Source organism: Physeter macrocephalus, chromosome 13, assembly GCF_002837175.3.
Source record: "Physeter macrocephalus isolate SW-GA chromosome 13, ASM283717v5, whole genome shotgun sequence".
Lineage (NCBI taxonomy): Eukaryota > Metazoa > Chordata > Mammalia > Artiodactyla > Physeteridae > Physeter > Physeter macrocephalus.
In genome coordinates, this window is record NC_041226.1 from 24,017,115 (window position 1) to 24,036,355 (window position 19,241).

General features: G+C 41.9%; 1 protein-coding gene and 1 long non-coding RNA gene across 20 annotated transcripts in view; one reads left to right on the forward strand and one right to left on the reverse strand.

Moving 5' to 3' along the window:
• Positions 1-19,241, forward strand: part of ENOX1 (ecto-NOX disulfide-thiol exchanger 1) — a 657,005-nt gene that overhangs the window by 288,190 nt on the left and 349,574 nt on the right. The window lies entirely within an intron of this gene.
• Positions 7,012-11,335, reverse strand: LOC114487520 (uncharacterized). Its single transcript, XR_003682684.2, has 3 exons — positions 11,249-11,335; positions 9,661-9,744; positions 7,012-7,096 (listed from the first exon to the last, which is right to left on the reverse strand). It is a non-coding gene; the product is annotated as an uncharacterized lncRNA (long non-coding RNA).

Here is a 19,241-nt window from a genome sequence, read left to right on the forward strand (position 1 = left end):
GGGACACGGGTTCGAGCCCTGGTCCGGGAAGATCCCACAGGCCGCGGAGCAACTAAGCCCATGCGCCACAACTACTGAGCCTGCGCTCTAGAGCCTGCGAGCTACAGCTGCTGAAGCCCGTGCGCCTAGAGCCTGTGCTCCGCAACAAGGGAAGCCACTGCAATGAGAAGCCTGCACGCCGCAATGAAGAGTAACGCCCGCTCACTGCAACTAGAGAAAGCCTGTGCGCAGCAACAAAGACCCAACGCAGCCAAAAATAAATAAATAAATGAATAAATAAATAAGCAAAAATTTTTTTTAAAAATGAAGAAGAATGTACAGTAAGCTGTGCTGTAACTGGATGATTTTCTGCTTCAGGACTTTGAACTTGTACTCCTGAACTATAGTACCTTTCAGTTAGTGTGAGTACAGAAGTCGGGAGAAATTGTTTATGAACATAAATTTATTTTAGACTGTAAAAGAACTTTAAATCCAAACTGTTCTGCTGACCACTGCTTTTCTTTTCTTCTCCTTGGCCTTCTAGTTCAAAGAACATTAAAATCTTAATTTTTTACCAGTATTTTAGAAAACTATGCCTTTCTATTATTACAGAGCATGAAAAGCTCGTTTAGAAACTTTTGTGCTTTTAAAATTTTTCATCCGGGCTTCCCTGGTGGTGCAGTGGTTAAGAATCCACCTGCCAATGCAGGGGACATGGGTTCGAGCCTTGGTCCGGGAAGATCCCACGTGCCGTGGAGCGACTAAGCCCGTGTGCCACAACTACTGAGCCTGTGCTCTAGAGCCCATGAGCCACAACTACTGAGCCCGCGAGCCACAGCTACTGAAGCCCGTGCACCTAGAGCCTGTGCTCCGCAACAAGAGAAGCCCACAGCTACTGAAGCCCGTGCACCTAGAGCCTGTGCTCCGCAACAAGAGAAGCCACCGCAATGAGAAGCCCACGCGCCGCAACCAAGAGTAGCCCCCGCTCGCCGCAACTAGAGAAAGCCTGCACGCAGCAACGAACACCCAATGCAGCCAAAAATAAATAAATAAAATTAATTAATTAAAAAAATTTTTTTCATCCTGTTTTTTCAAGGCAAGAATAAAGGATGAAAATAATGGGTAAGAAACAAAGGCTTTTAAGTGCAAGATGTAGAGGTTTTAATTAAAGGATGATGAAAAAGTGACTAGTCCTCCAAATCTTTAATAAAGCTAGTTAACGCTCCACTAATGCTCTAGAAATTATGCTCTAGTGAGCTGGGACATTTTATTCATAATCAGGCAACATTATGTGCTTTTAATTAACAGTTGTACTTCCATTTGTCGGCCATTATTGAAAGAAGAGCGATACCAAATAGTATCCTACGTTGTTTCATAATCATCCTCAAAAAACTTTAGGCATCAAGCCTGCATAGAGTATTGTTTGCTAAGAATTGCACGAATCAGACTAACAGACCCATCTCTCTTCTCTAGCAGTACACCATCCAAAATAAATTACGGACAGGCTAAGAGGACACCAGTCAATCCAGGGAATTAAAAATATATATTATTCAGCAACCCACTGAATGAGAGAAAATATTTGCAAATCATATATATGATAAGGGATTAATATCCAGAATATATAAAGAACTCCTACAACTCAAAAATAACAAGAGAAAACAAACAAACCTATTTTAAAAATGGGCAAAGGACTTGAATAGACTTTTCTCCAAAGAAGACATACACATGGCCAACAAGTTTAAAAGTTGCTCACAACTACTTATCATTAGAGAAATGCAAATCAAAACCACAATGAGGTATCTCCTCACACCCTTTAGGATGGCTGCTATCAAAAAAACAAAACAAAACAGAAAATACCAAGTTTTGATAAGGATGTGGAGAAATGGAACACTTGTGCACTGCTGGTGGGAAGAAGAGTAATGGATTAAAAAAAAAAAATACGTTAAGGGTAGGGTCTTCTCATTGATTGTGGTGTGCCATGCCAGCCACTTCACCTGCACATGAATCCCTCATTAAGAAGGACAATCCGATGATTGAGTGGCTACATCTTCTGTGCTAATTATAGTAGAGCCAGGGGCATTGGTTGATGACTGATGCTTAATGGTTAGATTTACCATCTTTAGAGCCAGAATAACACCTCAGAGAGCAGGTATTTCTGTTATCATCCAGTGTAGGGGACCTCAGAGACTACCTGGAGGGTGGAGGGTGTCTGAGAGAGGGGGCTCAAGGGACAGGGTCCCTGGTCACTTCTACCCGAGCAGCTTTGCATCTGTCGGAAGAAAGATTCTGCTTGAAAATAGCTTAACTGCAAAGAGGGGGGTTAAAAAGTCACTGATCCTGTTCACAATCTTTGTCAGATGGGAAAATAGCAACTGTGAGAATAAGTGATGTCCTCTTTATTCTGGTCCTTCTTGCTCTTGTCCTCCTTTTCATGTTCCCTTTTTTAGTTATCTGCTAGTTAGTGCAGATTTTCAAAGGAATTCCATCCTTTTAATCTAACCACCAGCCTCTGCAGGGATTGAGCAGATACGGTGCACCACCATTGACAAAATAAGAACCTAGGTTTTCCCGCCTTCTAACCCACATCTCTTAGAACTAGACCTCATTTTCTGAGAGCCTCATCCAGGGTAGGGCCAAGGAACGTGGGTTTTTAATATACACCTCAGACGTTGCTTTTGAAGGTAGTCTTGAGGCCACATTTTGAGAATAACCAGACTCGATTTTTTGTGAAGGAAGAACTCCTGCAGTTTGTGGATCAGGAATTATTATTGAACTTTACGGATAAAATGCAGAGAACAAAGCAACTCACTCAAGGATGCCCTGCTACTGTGATGTGGTTGAGACCCAAAATTCTATGTTTTTCCCACAAAACTGTTGCTTCCCAAACACAGGTCTACAGAACAGTGCCTTTCCATGTTTGGCTTTTTTTCTGTGATCCATAGCGAAATGAGAAAAATGTAGGACGGTATTGTGTTTTATCAAGAATCTCCATTTATTCTGAGATTCTTTAATATTAAATGTTTTTAGTAACAAAATATCCCTTCTTTTATGGCACGATGGTAATTGTATATAGTAGTTTTTTTAATGGCATGAAATCCACAAATCTGTATACTAAAGCACTAAAAGCCCAGTGGCTCTACCTGAAAAGAAAGCATGAGGCAAACGGTGGAACTCTGCTCTCCAGGCCTCCGTGTGCCCCACTTCTGGGTGCCCGGTGAGTTCCACAGAGCACCATTTGAGAACCACTGAGGTGGTGGAAAGTACACCAGACAAGGAGTTGGCAGACCTTGATTCTAATCTTATCTCCGTCATTAATTAGCTATGTGACTTCAGCAAATCAATTCATTTCTCTAGGCTTGTATCATCTTCTAGGCTTCTGTGTGCTTAGGGATAAATTTCTATTTTTTGAAATAAGGGAATTATTAAAATGGATTAGGGGTTATTTTCCTTCGTTATGAGTAATTCATCAACTCTACCGCATTTGTATGAAACGCTGATACAATTTTTTATTAAGCCCAGTACACAGAAAGCTCATTAAGCTAACACTGGCTTATCCAGAGTGGTGGTTAACTCAAAGCAATTGCTATTCCCTAGTAATCTAGATCTCTGTGGTTTAGTAGTAAAATATTGAATTATCTGCATCTCGTTAATACAAGAATCATTTTTTTCAATTTCCCTATTTTTAAATAGAGTTTCTCCTCCTAATTCAAGAACTTTGATGTATCTGCCAATGAGCATCAGCCTCTGCCTCCTCTGAAGGTGGCCTCACCTTGATAACCACAAGCCCTCACAAATGTTCTGGTCCACAAATAAATTGTCAGATGCTTAGGATTTGATTCTATTCGTGATGCTGTACTAATCAGTCTCCGTGGTGTCTTATAAATCCTTAAATGCCACATCAGCTTGAAAATTCATACTTCATCTGGGGGCAACTCTCTTGCCTTGTAGCACTAATTTTTCCATGTATTCGACAAGCACGTAATGAGCTTGCTCTATCTGCCGAACTGAGCTAGGCCGTGAGGACATAGTCCCAGACCTCAGGGAGCTCCTAGTCCAGCAGAGGAGCTAGTCTTACAAATAAATGGTTAAAATACAGTAGAAATACAGTATTGGACAATTTATATTTTCAGTCTTTAAGCTCAAACTTCTATTCATGTTTGTCCAAAGCAATGGCCTTTTAGGGCCAAGTGTCTTTGGGTGTAGGCTGGGACTTTAGGTCAGAGAGGTCCTAGGTTCACTGACCCCCCCCCTTGATAAAGTTCAGAGGCTGTTGAGAGCTTCCCTCCACTGCTGTCCTTCCTTTTTAGGAGGAAGGACACAAGAGTGGCCTTGTGGGGCTCAGGGACAAAGAACTACTTGGGGTACCAAAGGACTTGACTTGTATGCAAGGTATAGAGGGTATAGGGAAGACTTGGCAGCCTTCCTCATGGAAGTGAGGGTAGTCACTGGTCTCATGGGAAAGAGAACTTGGGCACAGTCCCTCCTGTGGGAGCCAGTACCGGACCAGGATCGGTTGTTAAGCAAACTGCGCTGAGCCTCTGGCATTAGTCTTTGGGTGATCCTGCCTGCTGGATCTATACTGGGTCTATAGTATCCTGCACAACATACATCATCACATCAGGTTATATCCAAACATGTCTTCTAAGAGTGAATATCTCATTGTTCTAAAACCGATGCTAAGTGTTTTATTATTCAATTGGTCATGTCAGTAAAACATTGGAGTTTATCAATTTGTGCCTTTCATCATGTACCTGTAAAATATAGAATTTGATTGTTCTCTTATAGAAAAAAAACCCTATTTCTAGACACAAGAGGTCAGTGTACCTCATGCAAAGGGTCTGGACACAAGTCAAATTCTGTTGACTTTTTCACACAGCTCCAAATGAGAGTGTGGGCCAGAGCACAGTCTTCTTTTGTTTGGAAAATAGTGATATGTTCTCAGGTATCCCCGTGTTAGGGAAAACTGTTTCTGGTAAAGTATACACACCAAGTTTGTATCATACAGAGTTCTGGCAAATTCCTAGAAGTTAGTGCATAAGACTTTTCCTCCTCCTGTCTTTTCCTCAGTTCGTTCTTCTCCACTCCCTCCCTCCCTCCTTCCCTTTAGCTAAGCTAGAGGGAATCATATTGTTTGCATGTAGATTAAAACATGGCCGTACTAGTTCCTTCCTTTCTGTTTTTACCTGGACTGGTGGTAATACGAGTGAAGGGCTGGGAGGGACCTTGGGGTCCTGGGAAGCAACGTTCCTCCCTTCTCTGGACTCTTAGGGTAAGTATTATAGATTGTGTACGTTTTGCATTTGAGTGTACGTTGGAATGTTTGTTGTTTGTCAGTCTTCGCCTGCAGTATTGTGGTTCCTTAAGGACAGGAATCATATATAACTACATCTCCCACACTGATCGGTGAACTATTGTTCGTGCGGTTGTGGATCAGTGAGTGGTGTGACAGAGTGAATGAGTGGGGTCTTCTGATGGAGACCCACCTTTTCTCCTCATTTGCCAGCCCAGGGTCATTTCAGGTAGCCAGATCATCTACATAGTTAGTTATGTTTCTTTACATGAGATATTTGACATCAAATTCTTTTTTAAAAAACATAACATCTGATAGGCATAATACAGCCTATGGCTAATTACTACTTTTTGATTCACTGGACTCCACGTGTCTGTGCAAACATCTCTTCCCCTCCACCCCATTCAGTTGAGCCCCATTTGGCCTTTCCTGGCCCTACCCAGTTGTCACAAGTGTTTGCATCACAGTTCACCCTGGTTAGTGGTGGGGCCAAAGGATGAAGCAGCCTTCTTACACACCGCGCCCCTTTCTTGCCTATTCTTCTACGTCATTCACTAAATGTAGTGTGTTCTCTTGTGCATGAGGACGCAAGAGTTTTTGGACTCCAGTCAGGGTTTGAGTCCCAGCCCTACCCCTTATTAGCTTCATGACCTTGGACGAATTACTCTTCTAATCTCACTTCCATCATCTATTAAATTGAAGGTAATTAAACCTATCGCACAGGGTTGCAGAAGTTAAATAAGGGGACCAGTAAGTGTTGGTTTCCCTCCCTTTCTCTCAGCTGGTTTGGTTCTACGTGAAAGAAAGAGAATGACTGTGCACTTTTCTATAGTTAATTTGTAGGCACAGGCTTTATGTTTCAACTCTCCGAAGTAATATATTTTTTGGAAAGTATGGACCATTTCCTGTTTAACTTATAGAGTTGATGCTAAACCCTCTGCAGATAATGAAAAAAAGAAAAAGTGTAGTTTTCTACACTGGAGAAAGTCACTTTAGTCTCATTTTGATTAAAGTTTATAGCACTTTGCTAATGTCTCACAATGTGCCTATGGAAAGGGATATAGTAGTCTAGAATTATTATGCTAGATCTTTAAAACTAAACTTCTAAAGAATGGGGCTGTTGGGTTTATGGAGTTAAACGCAGTTAGAGATTAACTTTGCAGAGACGTGAAGCTCTGCCATGTTTTAGAGTTGTGCCCTTCACGTCTTAATGTGGCCCATTTTCATTACACATCTTCTGAGGTGTTTGCTAAAGCCATTGGCCATTTGGTGCTCATCTGTGGTGATTTTAGCAACCCTGCTTTTGCCACGTCACTTTTTTTCTTTTTTTTAAATCCAGTACAAATATGCCACACTGAAAAGTTTTCAGCAGCTTCAATTATTTATTAGCTGTCTTAGTTTAGTAAATTTTATTTTTTTTAATCCTGATGTCTAACGAGGAAGAGAGAGTTCATGAAAGGATTGCTTTTAAAGAGTGATGGTCACTGCAGGTGACGGTTGGGGCCCAGGATGAGCCTACTGCCATGATTATGTGGTTCCTCACCCAGAGCCTGCCTCCTTCCTGGTTTTCCATTGAAGTCTCTTCCTGCCCACTGCCAGGGTTGTTGCAAAGCATCCTGGGACCTGGACCTGCTTGTCGTTACTTCCTTGACCCTTAAGTGCTTACATTATGCTTCCATCACAGTTCCACCTTCTCTTCAAACGCTCTCTACTCCATCTGGCTGACGGCCACTGCAGCAAAGCCCTCTAGTCCCACACCTGTGTAGCTCATTTGATGGTGGTTTTCTTCGTGGGTACATACCGTGTCTCCCCATCTAGATAAAAACACTTGTGAGAAAAGAGACGTCTTATCATTTTCTGGACCCCACCCAGCTAGCCTACTTTCTTGCATGTAGCAGGAGATGAGTCAGTATTTATTAGCAATTATCTTAGTCTAATCAGGCTGCTGTAACAAAAATACCATAAGTTGGTGGCTTATAAACTACAGAAATTTATTTCTTAAGGTTCTGGAGGCTGCAAAAGTCAAGATCAAGGTGCCAGCAGATTCCGTTTCCAGTGAGGGCCCATTTCCTGGTGTCTTTTCACTGTAACCTCACAGGGCAGAAGAGGCAATGGATCTTTCTCATGCCTCTTTTACGAGGACACTAATCCTACCCATGAGGGCTTTACCTTCATGACCTAATCACTCCCCAAAGGCCCCCTCCTTTTAATACCATTGCATTGGATATTCGGTTTCAACATATGAATTTGAAGGAACATACACCATAGCAGTGACTTTAGAGAGTTTTTAAGAATTTAAATAAAATATAGTTCTGAAATTAAAAAAAAAAAAAAAAAACTTGCTGTGTACTTAGGAGGACTTATTAGTAAGATAAAGAGAACATCAAGGTAGTTATGTATGCAGGGTGACTATTATCCTTAAGGGAATATAGGGAACAACCAGGGGCAATACCAGTGGAGTACATCCCAACAAGGGTTGCTGGGGAAGGCACTCTAGGACTTGCTTCTGACCTCCTATGGGAGAGTTAGCAAAAGGATGGGCATGGCCCAGGGTCATTGTGATGAAACCTGATCACCGAGCCAGCAGAGCAGTTCATCAGTAGGCACTGTCACATTTCTAAACTAGAGTTCATTTATTTATTCAATTACTTGATGAACATTTTTAAAAGCATTTACTATGGGCCAAGTGCTCTGCTGGGCTCTGGGAACACTAAGATGAATGAGGCCAAGGCTCATTCAGGAAGCTCATAGCCCAGTGGGGAAGCAGACACATACGTGGACACTTAGAAAGTGGTGTAAATGTTCAGGGATGGAGATGTTATATGTAACAGAGGGGGTCTAGCAGGGACACTGAACCCACTGGAAGTCTGGATCCATTTCCTTAGTCTAAGTCAAGGACAAGGGAGCAGAGACAAGGGCATTGAGTATGAATTTGGGACTGTTGAGAGAGTTGGTTATGGCACAGGTCAGAGAAGATCACATGGGATGAAGAGTTCTGAGCACATTCTGTGTTTGGTTCTGTCTCCTCCTGCTAACAAACTCCCTTCTCCCCCCATGGCCTGCTCCTGGGATCTGCTCTGTGGTCTGGGGTGTCCTGGTCTTCACTCTCCCAGGCCCAGTTTGTCTGGCTGCCAACCAAGTGCTCAGTATAGGCTTTCTGCCAGGTGCTCTGGGCAAGCTGAGATGAACTCATCACAATCTCAGAACTAGTTAAAGGGAGATCCTGGAGGGTGTGGGGAAAGTCATTTCAGGTGCTGGGAACAGTTTGAGCTGAAGCACAGAGACAGGAAATGGGAAGAAATGGTCAAAGGGGTGGCCAAGTAGGCTGAGAGGTAGGTTGAAGTTTTGTTCTTAGGCCAGAGAATATATTCCGTATTAGTAGGCAGATAAGTTTTTTTTGTTGTTGTCTTTTTGTTTTTGTTTTGTTTCCCAAACCAGCATGTGATTAGTGCAGTGCTGCAGGCTGTGGGGTCAGAGGTGGTATATACGGTGGATGGTAAGACGGGGGGAAACACACACGTGTTCAGTAATGTAATTGAATTGAGTTGAATCTGTTGCAATTTGATATGAATTAATATGCATCTCAGTTGCTCTGACAGTACCTCTTGAGGAAACTTTTGCACAAAGATTCCTAACCAAAAGGCACTACATGGTTATTTGCATACTTAGAACTAGCACCCAGGCTTTTCATATTCTCCACCCATGCTCTCTTTAGGCCCCCAAGTCTTTCATATACTGTGAAAACGAAGTAAGATTTGGCAAGAATTTCCGACTTGGGTAGGAGAGAGAGTTTTGTCATGTATTGCCTAGAATTACTAATTTCAATCTTAAATTTAATGAAAGAATGTTAAAGTGACTGGATATTCTACTTGGTCATGTTTTCTACAATTTACTTTTAAATTCTTCAGTGTAGACGCAATGGTGTGTGTGTGCGTGTGTGTTGTGTGTGAATTAATTTACATCTCAATGATGGAAAACTAATGCGAAGTTCCTAATTGAGAATATTCAGTTCAGGGCATTTTGCTAGCATTTGAAAGATTCATGTGATGGTTACGATAAATGTTTCAGTGATCTTTGTATCTGATCAACAAGGAGGATTTAGAATTTCTCCCCCAGTGGTGAAATTAAAGGGTTCAAGATTTGTGGATGAACAAGATGTTAGAATCTAGTGAACCAAATATGGGAAAGCCAGTCACCTGTTGAACATGACCATAGGTTTATAGTTCAGCACCGTCTTGTATGAAAAACTGTCCTTAACTAACTAAAAGAGTTAGCTGAATGTTGTATCAGAATATCATGATATCTGCCCGCACTGAACTTTTGATCCAAAATGATGTTGGAACACCACAAAGAACAGAAAGAGGGAGTTCTCATGGAACTGACTTACGTACCTGTTGTTGTGCCTGCTTGCTGATAGATGTCTGCATATGTGGCCCAGTTTTGTAGTCAGGCTGTGGGAGAGGAGACAGTCTCACCTATCAAAAGAAATCTAATATCCATGAATGATCAAACTGGCTTGGATCAGTTCTCACAACTCACCTCCTGAGAATGAACTGAAAGAAGGAGGCAGGGCATTTAAAGGAGAGGAAACCTTATTGATATGGTTGAGGAGTTCTTCCTAGTGAGGAATGCATTCTTTAGATTGGTTTTGTTTGGGGGCTGCTCTCTTAGATCAGCCATCAGGGCTCCCTGACTTGTCTCATAGGCTCCATTTCGAAGGAAAATAATAGTGCATTCTTTGACCATAGGGCAGAGCAGAGATAATTGGCCCACACTAGGGCCTGTCGGGCCTACAACCAAGGCAGAGGGCACTAACTCCTGAATTTTTTGTTCAGAGACATTGACTGGGCTCTATTTCCTAAAGTAATAGGATTCATAGAACTGTATGTTTCACATGAAACTTGTAGGGACTTGAAGACTTGAGGGCATTTCCCTTAAATTACCAGGCTAAAAGCTTCATAAATATGTTTTCTGCCATAAAATATAATCGTGAGGTACAGCGTATAGTCTGTTTTATCTGAAACACATTGTTTATTCGTGTGGCAATCTGAGCTCTCCATCACTGAATTAGCATAATGGCTTTAGCCTGTTTTCGTCTTAGGGTATTGTTTAGAAGGAACTATTAATACGGTCTGTTTCTACTAATCACAAATTCCATTTTGTATTTCTTTGATATAGTTTCTTTGATGTGAGGGAAAAGACTAAATCTCTTTTAAAGGAAGAAAAATGTCATTGAGCCTGTTTAGCATGTATGCAATCTCAAGAATTTAGTAAACCGTGTAAGATGGGGAAGTTAATATTCTGTGTTTGGGGCCACTTTGCTTGTTTGAGGAATTTAATTACAACTTGGGTGGCTTTCTAGGCATGTAGGCTATTCTGACCCCAAGACTGTAGAACGTTTTGCAACTATCCTGTTTGATGTACTAGGCCACTGAGAGACAAGTTAGACAGAACACCAACTAGACTTTTCTAGAAGCAGGAGCCAAAGAACCAGTCCCTCCCCATTGTTCCGTATGTTCTTCTTGTGCGAAAGAATTTTGTTTTCCCCAGATGGCTTCAGTGGTCATTGCCGAGCTGGGAAACTTGATCCTTCAGTAGCCGGGAGAGCAGAGAGCTCTCAGAATTTCTTGCTTCTTCCAGCTGGAGAGGAAAGGACCAAATTCACAAGCCAAGCTTCACTTCCCCCATCTGCTTACACATTTACAGCACCGAAGCCAGCGTGCGCTAACGTGTACAGGCGTGTCCCTGAAAACCACTGTTTAATTCGCGCTTTCATAGGCCCATAGAAGATTTCGCACTGACTTAAATGATAATTTCAGAGATTATTTTATCGGAAATTTGGATTGATCTCCAGTTGGCAGTGGCTTTAACTTTCTGTTCTCCAGGCTTGCTGTCCAGAAATTACTGGTATGTAAACGAGCACAGGGGTTTAGAAACCTTTGGTAAATTCTAATCATAAAGCAAATAACCATTCCTTACTTTGCATACAACCACTCTTCTATGCCACAAGCATCTCTGGAGCTCCTACTCACCACCAGACACCTGGGGCAGAAAATAAATAAGGCTTAATGTCCACCCCGAGGGGGTTTAGAGTCTCCGATGGAAGATGGGAGTAGATCTGTGGGTGTCGCTCAGTGCAGTCAGTGCCGTGAGGCCGGTGTGCTCTGGGCCCTGGAAGGGAAGCAGAGGGGACTGTCACTCATCCTGGACATCCAGGGATGGTGTCCAGGTTTTGTCGGATGAGAAGGCATTAGCTGTGTGAAGAGGGGGCTGGGGGCGTACCGGGCATGCTGGCGGAGCGAACCGAACACGTGGAGGCATGGGGCATGGAGTAGGGGGACGTCCTGGAGCAAATTAAGCTCAAATCGAAGATGCTGTGAGCAGTGCCCCCGCAGCACTGTCAGGGCGATCTCAAATCTTGGTTTTGAAGCTGCAGGTCTAGCCTAGTGCAACGGTCGACACACGGACTCAAGCCAGACAGCCTGGACTCACGCCTTGAGTGTGATTTGAGGCCAGTCCCTTTAGCCTCTCTGTGCATGTGTTTCCTCATCTATAACACGAGTATTATGATAATATCATCTCCTGCGTGAGGCTGTGGTGAGAATTTAATCAAGTAACAGGGCCTAGCATGTAGTAAATATCAATACTATGTAAGTATTTGTTAAGTAAAATATGTGAGACTGGGAGGGTCAGGGCAGTGACTTGTTCATATAAGACGCTCAAATGATGAATAAAAAATTCCCAGAAGTGTTCCTAGAGATGGAAGGAAAGACTTAGAGCAGCAGTCCACCAACTCTACTGCAAGTAAGAATTACCCAGGGAGCTTGTTAAAACGCAGACTCTTGGCCCCACCCTCCAGAGAATCTAATTCCTGGCTCTTGGCTGGGATCCAGAAGCATGCATTTAAAAAATCACCCGCAGTGATCAGTGATTTTCATGCACACAGCCCCAGAATCTTTTTGAGACATTGCCTAAGCCTTTTCCCTTTTAGAGCAAGTGACCTGTGGGGACTCAGAAGACCTGTGTTCTGGTCCCAGCTCTGCCAATTCCTGGTTGTGTGACCTTGGACATGTGGATTAAAGCTGTGAGCATCCGTGAATTTGTCTGTGAATACTGGCATGGCTCTGCTATGAAAATGAAACGAGACGCGTATCTGAAAGGCAAGGAGGCAGGCAGGGCATTTAAAGGAGAGGAAACCTTATTGATATGGTTGAGGAGTTCTTCCTAGTGAGGAATGCATTCTTTAGATTGGTTTTGTTTGGGGGCTGCTCTCTTAGATCAGCCATCAGGGCTCCCTGACTTGTCTCATAGGCTCCATTTCGAAGGAAAATAATAGTGCATTCTTTGACCATAGGGCAGAGCAGAGATAATTGGCCCACACTAGGGCCTGTCGGGCCTACAACCAAGGCAGAGGGCACTAACTCCTGAATTTTTTGTTCAGAGACATTGACTGGGCTCTATTTCCTAAAGTAATAGGATTCATAGAACTGTATGTTTCACATGAAACTTGTAGGGACTTGAAGACTTGAGGGCATTTCCCTTAAATTACCAGGCTAAAAGCTTCATAAATATGTTTTCTGCCATAAAATATAATCGTGAGGTACAGCGTATAGTCTGTTTTATCTGAAACACATTGTTTATTCGTGTGGCAATCTGAGCTCTCCATCACTGAATTAGCATAATGGCTTTAGCCTGTTTTCGTCTTAGGGTATTGTTTAGAAGGAACTATTAATACGGTCTGTTTCTACTAATCACAAATTCCATTTTGTATTTCTTTGATATAGTTTCTTTGATGTGAGGGAAAAGACTAAATCTCTTTTAAAGGAAGAAAAATGTCATTGAGCCTGTTTAGCATGTATGCAATCTCAAGAATTTAGTAAACCGTGTAAGATGGGGAAGTTAATATTCTGTGTTTGGGGCCACTTTGCTTGTTTGAGGAATTTAATTACAACTTGGGTGGCTTTCTAGGCATGTAGGCTATTCTGACCCCAAGACTGTAGAACGTTTTGCAACTATCCTGTTTGATGTACTAGGCCACTGAGAGACAAGTTAGACAGAACACCAACTAGACTTTTCTAGAAGCAGGAGCCAAAGAACCAGTCCCTCCCCATTGTTCCGTATGTTCTTCTTGTGCGAAAGAATTTTGTTTTCCCCAGATGGCTTCAGTGGTCATTGCCGAGCTGGGAAACTTGATCCTTCAGTAGCCGGGAGAGCAGAGAGCTCTCAGAATTTCTTGCTTCTTCCAGCTGGAGAGGAAAGGACCAAATTCACAAGCCAAGCTTCACTTCCCCCATCTGCTTACACATTTACAGCACCGAAGCCAGCGTGCGCTAACGTGTACAGGCGTGTCCCTGAAAACCACTGTTTAATTCGCGCTTTCATAGGCCCATAGAAGATTTCGCACTGACTTAAATGATAATTTCAGAGATTATTTTATCGGAAATTTGGATTGATCTCCAGTTGGCAGTGGCTTTAACTTTCTGTTCTCCAGGCTTGCTGTCCAGAAATTACTGGTATGTAAACGAGCACAGGGGTTTAGAAACCTTTGGTAAATTCTAATCATAAAGCAAATAACCATTCCTTACTTTGCATACAACCACTCTTCTATGCCACAAGCATCTCTGGAGCTCCTACTCACCACCAGACACCTGGGGCAGAAAATAAATAAGGCTTAATGTCCACCCCGAGGGGGTTTAGAGTCTCCGATGGAAGATGGGAGTAGATCTGTGGGTGTCGCTCAGTGCAGTCAGTGCCGTGAGGCCGGTGTGCTCTGGGCCCTGGAAGGGAAGCAGAGGGGACTGTCACTCATCCTGGACATCCAGGGATGGTGTCCAGGTTTTGTCGGATGAGAAGGCATTAGCTGTGTGAAGAGGGGGCTGGGGGCGTACCGGGCATGCTGGCGGAGCGAACCGAACACGTGGAGGCATGGGGCATGGAGTAGGGGGACGTCCTGGAGCAACCCTAAGCTGATTAACCCATTAAGCTCAAATCGAAGATGCTGTGAGCAGTGCTCCCGCAGCACTGTCAGGGCGATCTCAAATCTTGGTTTTGAAGCTGCAGGTCTAGCCTAGTGCAACGGTCGACACACGGACTCAAGCCAGACAGCCTGGACTCACGCCTTGAGTGTGATTTGAGGCCAGTCCCTTTAGCCTCTCTGTGCATGTGTTTCCTCATCTATAACACGAGTATTATGATAATATCATCTCCTGCGTGAGGCTGTGGTGAGAATTTAATCAAGTAACAGGGCCTAGCATGTAGTAAATATCAATACTATGTAAGTATTTGTTAAGTAAAATATGTGAGACTGGGAGGGTCAGGGCAGTGACTTGTTCATATAAGACGCTCAAATGATGAATAAAAAATTCCCAGAAGTGTTCCTAGAGATGGAAGGAAAGACTTAGAGCAGCAGTCCACCAACTCTACTGCAAGTAAGAATTACCCAGGGAGCTTGTTAAAACGCAGACTCTTGGCCCCACCCTCCAGAGAATCTAATTCCTGGCTCTTGGCTGGGATCCAGAAGCATGCATTTAAAAAATCACCCGCAGTGATCAGTGATTTTCATGCACACAGCCCCAGAATCTTTTTGAGACATTGCCTAAGCCTTTTCCCTTTTAGAGCAAGTGACCTGTGGGGACTCAGAAGACCTGTGTTCTGGTCCCAGCTCTGCCAATTCCTGGTTGTGTGACCTTGGACATGTGGATTAAAGCTGTGAGCATCCGTGAATTTGTCTGTGAATACTGGCATGGCTCTGCTATGAAAATGAAACGAGACGCGTATCTGAAAGGCACCAGCGAACCGATGACCATTGTGAAGTGGTCCCGTTACTGAAAGGGAGGGGGCCTCAGCCCACAGCTGGGCAGGCAGGAAGCCTCAGCCCTGATGACAAGGTTATTTTAGGATTGGGGAGGGTGAGGGTAATGGATTCTGGACCTCTGGGCATGTTTTTCTGTGGAATCCACCTGTATTTTCTGTTGTATGATTATCCAGCTAATATTCCAGCGCTCAGCAGACATAGATAAAGGGAGTTACTACTTTATAAGGTAAACAGTCCCATTATTAGACAGCTCTGGTTATAAGAAAGTTCTACAGATTAAGCCAAAGTAGGCCTACCATTTGATACCCTAGATTTCAGCATATCATTTTAGACAACCGAATGTGGAAGGGTTAATTAGAACAGGCTGTTTGAATTGCATGGGGCCAGAACCCAGAACTTGGGTGGGGAGAACACAGAGGAGAGTTGGCTGGCAGATACTGTTCACTGTTCCCTCCCAGCTATTGAAGTTAATACTCCCTCTCAACCAACGTGTTTGGCTGTAGCCACAAGTCCACATGCCAAAGTGAAGGGAGAAGAGAGAATTTAGGAAAAAATGAAAGAATAGGAGAGATATTTTTTAATTTATTAAGATAAAAACATATTTGGTATTAGATATAAACATGTTCCTGAAATATAGTTGCTTCTGGTGTAGGAATTTAGCAGCTACCCATAGGGACTTACTGTGATGCAACTAACTAGTTAGGACTAAAAAAATAAAAATAAAAAACTCAATTGGAAATTTAGGCCATATAAAGCTGGTCTGAATTTTATTTTATTCCACTTTAATTTTAATAGAATCCAACAAGAAAAAGAGCTGAAATCCAAAATTACCTCTTTGTCTTTAGAGGTGAATATGAAATAGATATTTTTGCTCTATTTAACATATAAGAATAAAAGCTAATTATTACTGCTCCTCTCCTGCCTGCTAAGAGAGAAATATATGCACATACAAATGTGTACATAAATGTGTCTGTATGTAAACAGGCATTGCATTAATATATGCATTTCATGGTTAAAGATTCTGATGTATTCTAGGAAAACAATTGTTTATATAATAAATTAATGCAAAATAGTAGTGTTGAGATCCTTATTTTTCCTTGAAAACTATTGTTTTGCAAACTATGTGATCAACAGCTAAGGGAGAACGTTTACTTGAAGTTGAACTTTTACTTGTTGAAGTTTACTTGAAGGAGTACTTGTGATTTTTCTCCTTTTTTATATATTGATTTTAAATGTATTCATTACTTTTGTGTTACTTTTTTCTCATTATAATAAGTCTCACAAAGGAAACATAAATCACACTTGGAGATGTGGTCATGATACTCGACCTGTCATTTAAAAGCTCCCCCAAATTTCCTGAGTGAGTAGATGGATAGTTGCTCATATTTAGTTATAGACAGTTCACTGGGTTGCACGGTAAGGTTTGTGTTAAGAATAATGGAATAATGCTTTTCTTGTTTATTATTACTTCAGGGTTACCCTGAAGTATCTTTAGACTTACCCTGTCCAGTGTTGATTAAAACAATAAATAATTGGAGAAGGGCAAAAACAGGAATAGTCCCAAACTGTGCCCGTCTCTCTAGTCTTATTTCTTGCCACCTCTCTGCTTGCTCTCTACACACCAGCCCTTCCTTCTTTGAGGGTTTTTTTTTTTTTTTAATGCTTCACACCCTCCATTGTGCTGTTCTGTCTGGCCCCTAAGTCCCTTCATTTTTTTCAGACCTAGTACTACTTATTCTTAAGGCCTCAGGATAAATGCTATTTCTTTAGGAATCCTTTATGACCTTTCTCTCTATGTCCTATCTAGCCTGCTCTTCTTTCTTTATCCTAGGACTTAGCACAAATTATAATTATTATTCCTTTTACTGTGAGTCTTGCAAGCTATACTGTAAATTCCATAATGGCAGGAGCTCTGTCTTTTTCATCGTTATATCTCTGGCACCCAGCACAATGCTTGAGACATCTTAGATACTTGACTAATATTTGTTAGAAAAATGGATAGATGGATGGATGACTAGATGGATGTATGGATGGGTGGATGGGTGAATGGAAGAATATGATGCTCACATAAGAGGGTAGATTCTGACCTCATGAGTCAGAATCTTACTAATAGCAATTTGAGCCAGGAAATTTGTACTTCTTAGGTTCTTAGGTGCTTAGGTTCATTGACTGATTTATTTGACTGCCATGCAAAAATGCAAGTGATAGGCAGTGAGGAAAGTATGAACATCAAAATATGAAAGCTGATAATATCACAGTTATTTCCTTGGCCAAAAATGGGAGGGGAAGCACACTGGTTTTGAAAGCTCTCTGAAAATTTAACATACAACTTTTTTTTGTAAATGGTTTTCTTTATTATATGGTATGTTAGACATTTCTCGAACAGTGCTGGCAAGTCTTTCAGTCAATTATATGCTCATTGGCAAAGTATTTCAAAATATTTTGGTAAACTTTAGAGCTGCGTGCCATTCAGCAACTCACATGACATTTCCATGTCAGTTTGTTGCTTTTCTGTTGCATTTTGTTCACTCATCACTTGAGTGCCTCTTGCCAGCTTTTGTTCTCAGGATGGAATAGGTTTGAATCTGGGAATGAAACTGTGCAAAATGGTACAAGTGCCTCAAACAGCATGTGTAATTACAAGTGTATAGCACAGTCAGAAGGAAAGCAAGTTAGGATTAGCTTTCAGGGCTCTGTCATTCTGGACGGATTATTATTTTTTTAATGGTAAAGTTATTTTTTTATTGTTCTAAAATATGCATAACATACAAGCTATTCTTTTTTATTAATTTAATTTTATTTATTTACTTTTGTACAGCAGGTTCTTATTAATTACCTATTTTATACATATTAGTGTATACATGTCAATGCCAATCTCCCAGTTCATCCCACCACCACTGCCCCCTCTCCCCGCTTTTGCCCCTTGGTGTCCATACGTTTGTTCTCTACATCTGTATCTATTTCTGCCTTGCAAACCAGTTCACCTATACCATTTTTCTGGATTCCACATATATGCGATAATATTTGCTTTTCTCGTTCTGACTTACTTCACTCTATATGTCAGTCTCTAGGTCCATCCACGTCTCTACAAATGACCCAATTGCGTTCCTTTTTATGGCTGAATAATACTCCATTTTATATATGTACCACATCTTCTTTATCCATTTGTCTGTCGATGGGCATTTAGGTTGCTTCCATATCCTGGCTATTGTAAACAGTGCTGCAGTGAACATTGAGCTGCATGTGTCTTCTTGAATTATGGTTTTCTCTGGTTATATGCCCAGTAGTGGGATTGTCGGGTCATATGGTAATTCTTTTTTTTTAACATCTATATTGGAGTATAATTGCTTTACAATGTTGTGTTAGCATCTGCTGTATAACAAAATGAATCAGCTATATGTATACATATATCCCCATATCCCCTCCCTCGTTCATCTCCCTCTCACCCTCCCTATCCCACCCATCTAGGTGGGCACAAAGCACCAAGCTGATCTCCCTGGGCTATATGGCTGTTTCCCACTAGCTATCTATTTTGCATTTGATAGTGCATATATGTAAATGCTACTCTCTCACTTCTTCCCAGCTTACCCTTCCCCCGCCCCATGTCCTCAAGTCCATTCTCTATGTCTGCGTCTTTATTCCTGTCCTGCCCCTAGGTTCTTCAGAACCACTGGGGTTTTTTTGTTTTTTTTTTTTCAATTCCATATATGTGTGTTAGCATACGGTATTTGTTTTTCTCTTTCTGACTTACTTCACTCTGTATGACAGACTCTAGGTCCATCCACCTCTTACAATAACTCAATTTCGTTTCTTTTTCTGTCTGAGTAATATTCCATTGTATATACGTGCCACATCTTCTTTATGCATTCATCTGTTGATGGACATTTAGGTTGCTTCCATGTCCTGGCTATCGTAAATAGAGCTGCAGTGAACACTGTGGTACATGACTCTTTTTGAATTATGGTTTTCTCAGGGTAGATGCCGAGTAGTGGGATTGCTGGGTCATATGGTAGTCCTATTTTTAGTTTTTTAAGGAACCTCCATACTGTTCTCCATAGTGGCTGTATCAATTTACATTCCCACAAACAGTGCAAGAGGGTTCCCTTTTCTCCACACCCTCTCCAGCATTTATTATTTGTAGATATTTTGATGATGGCC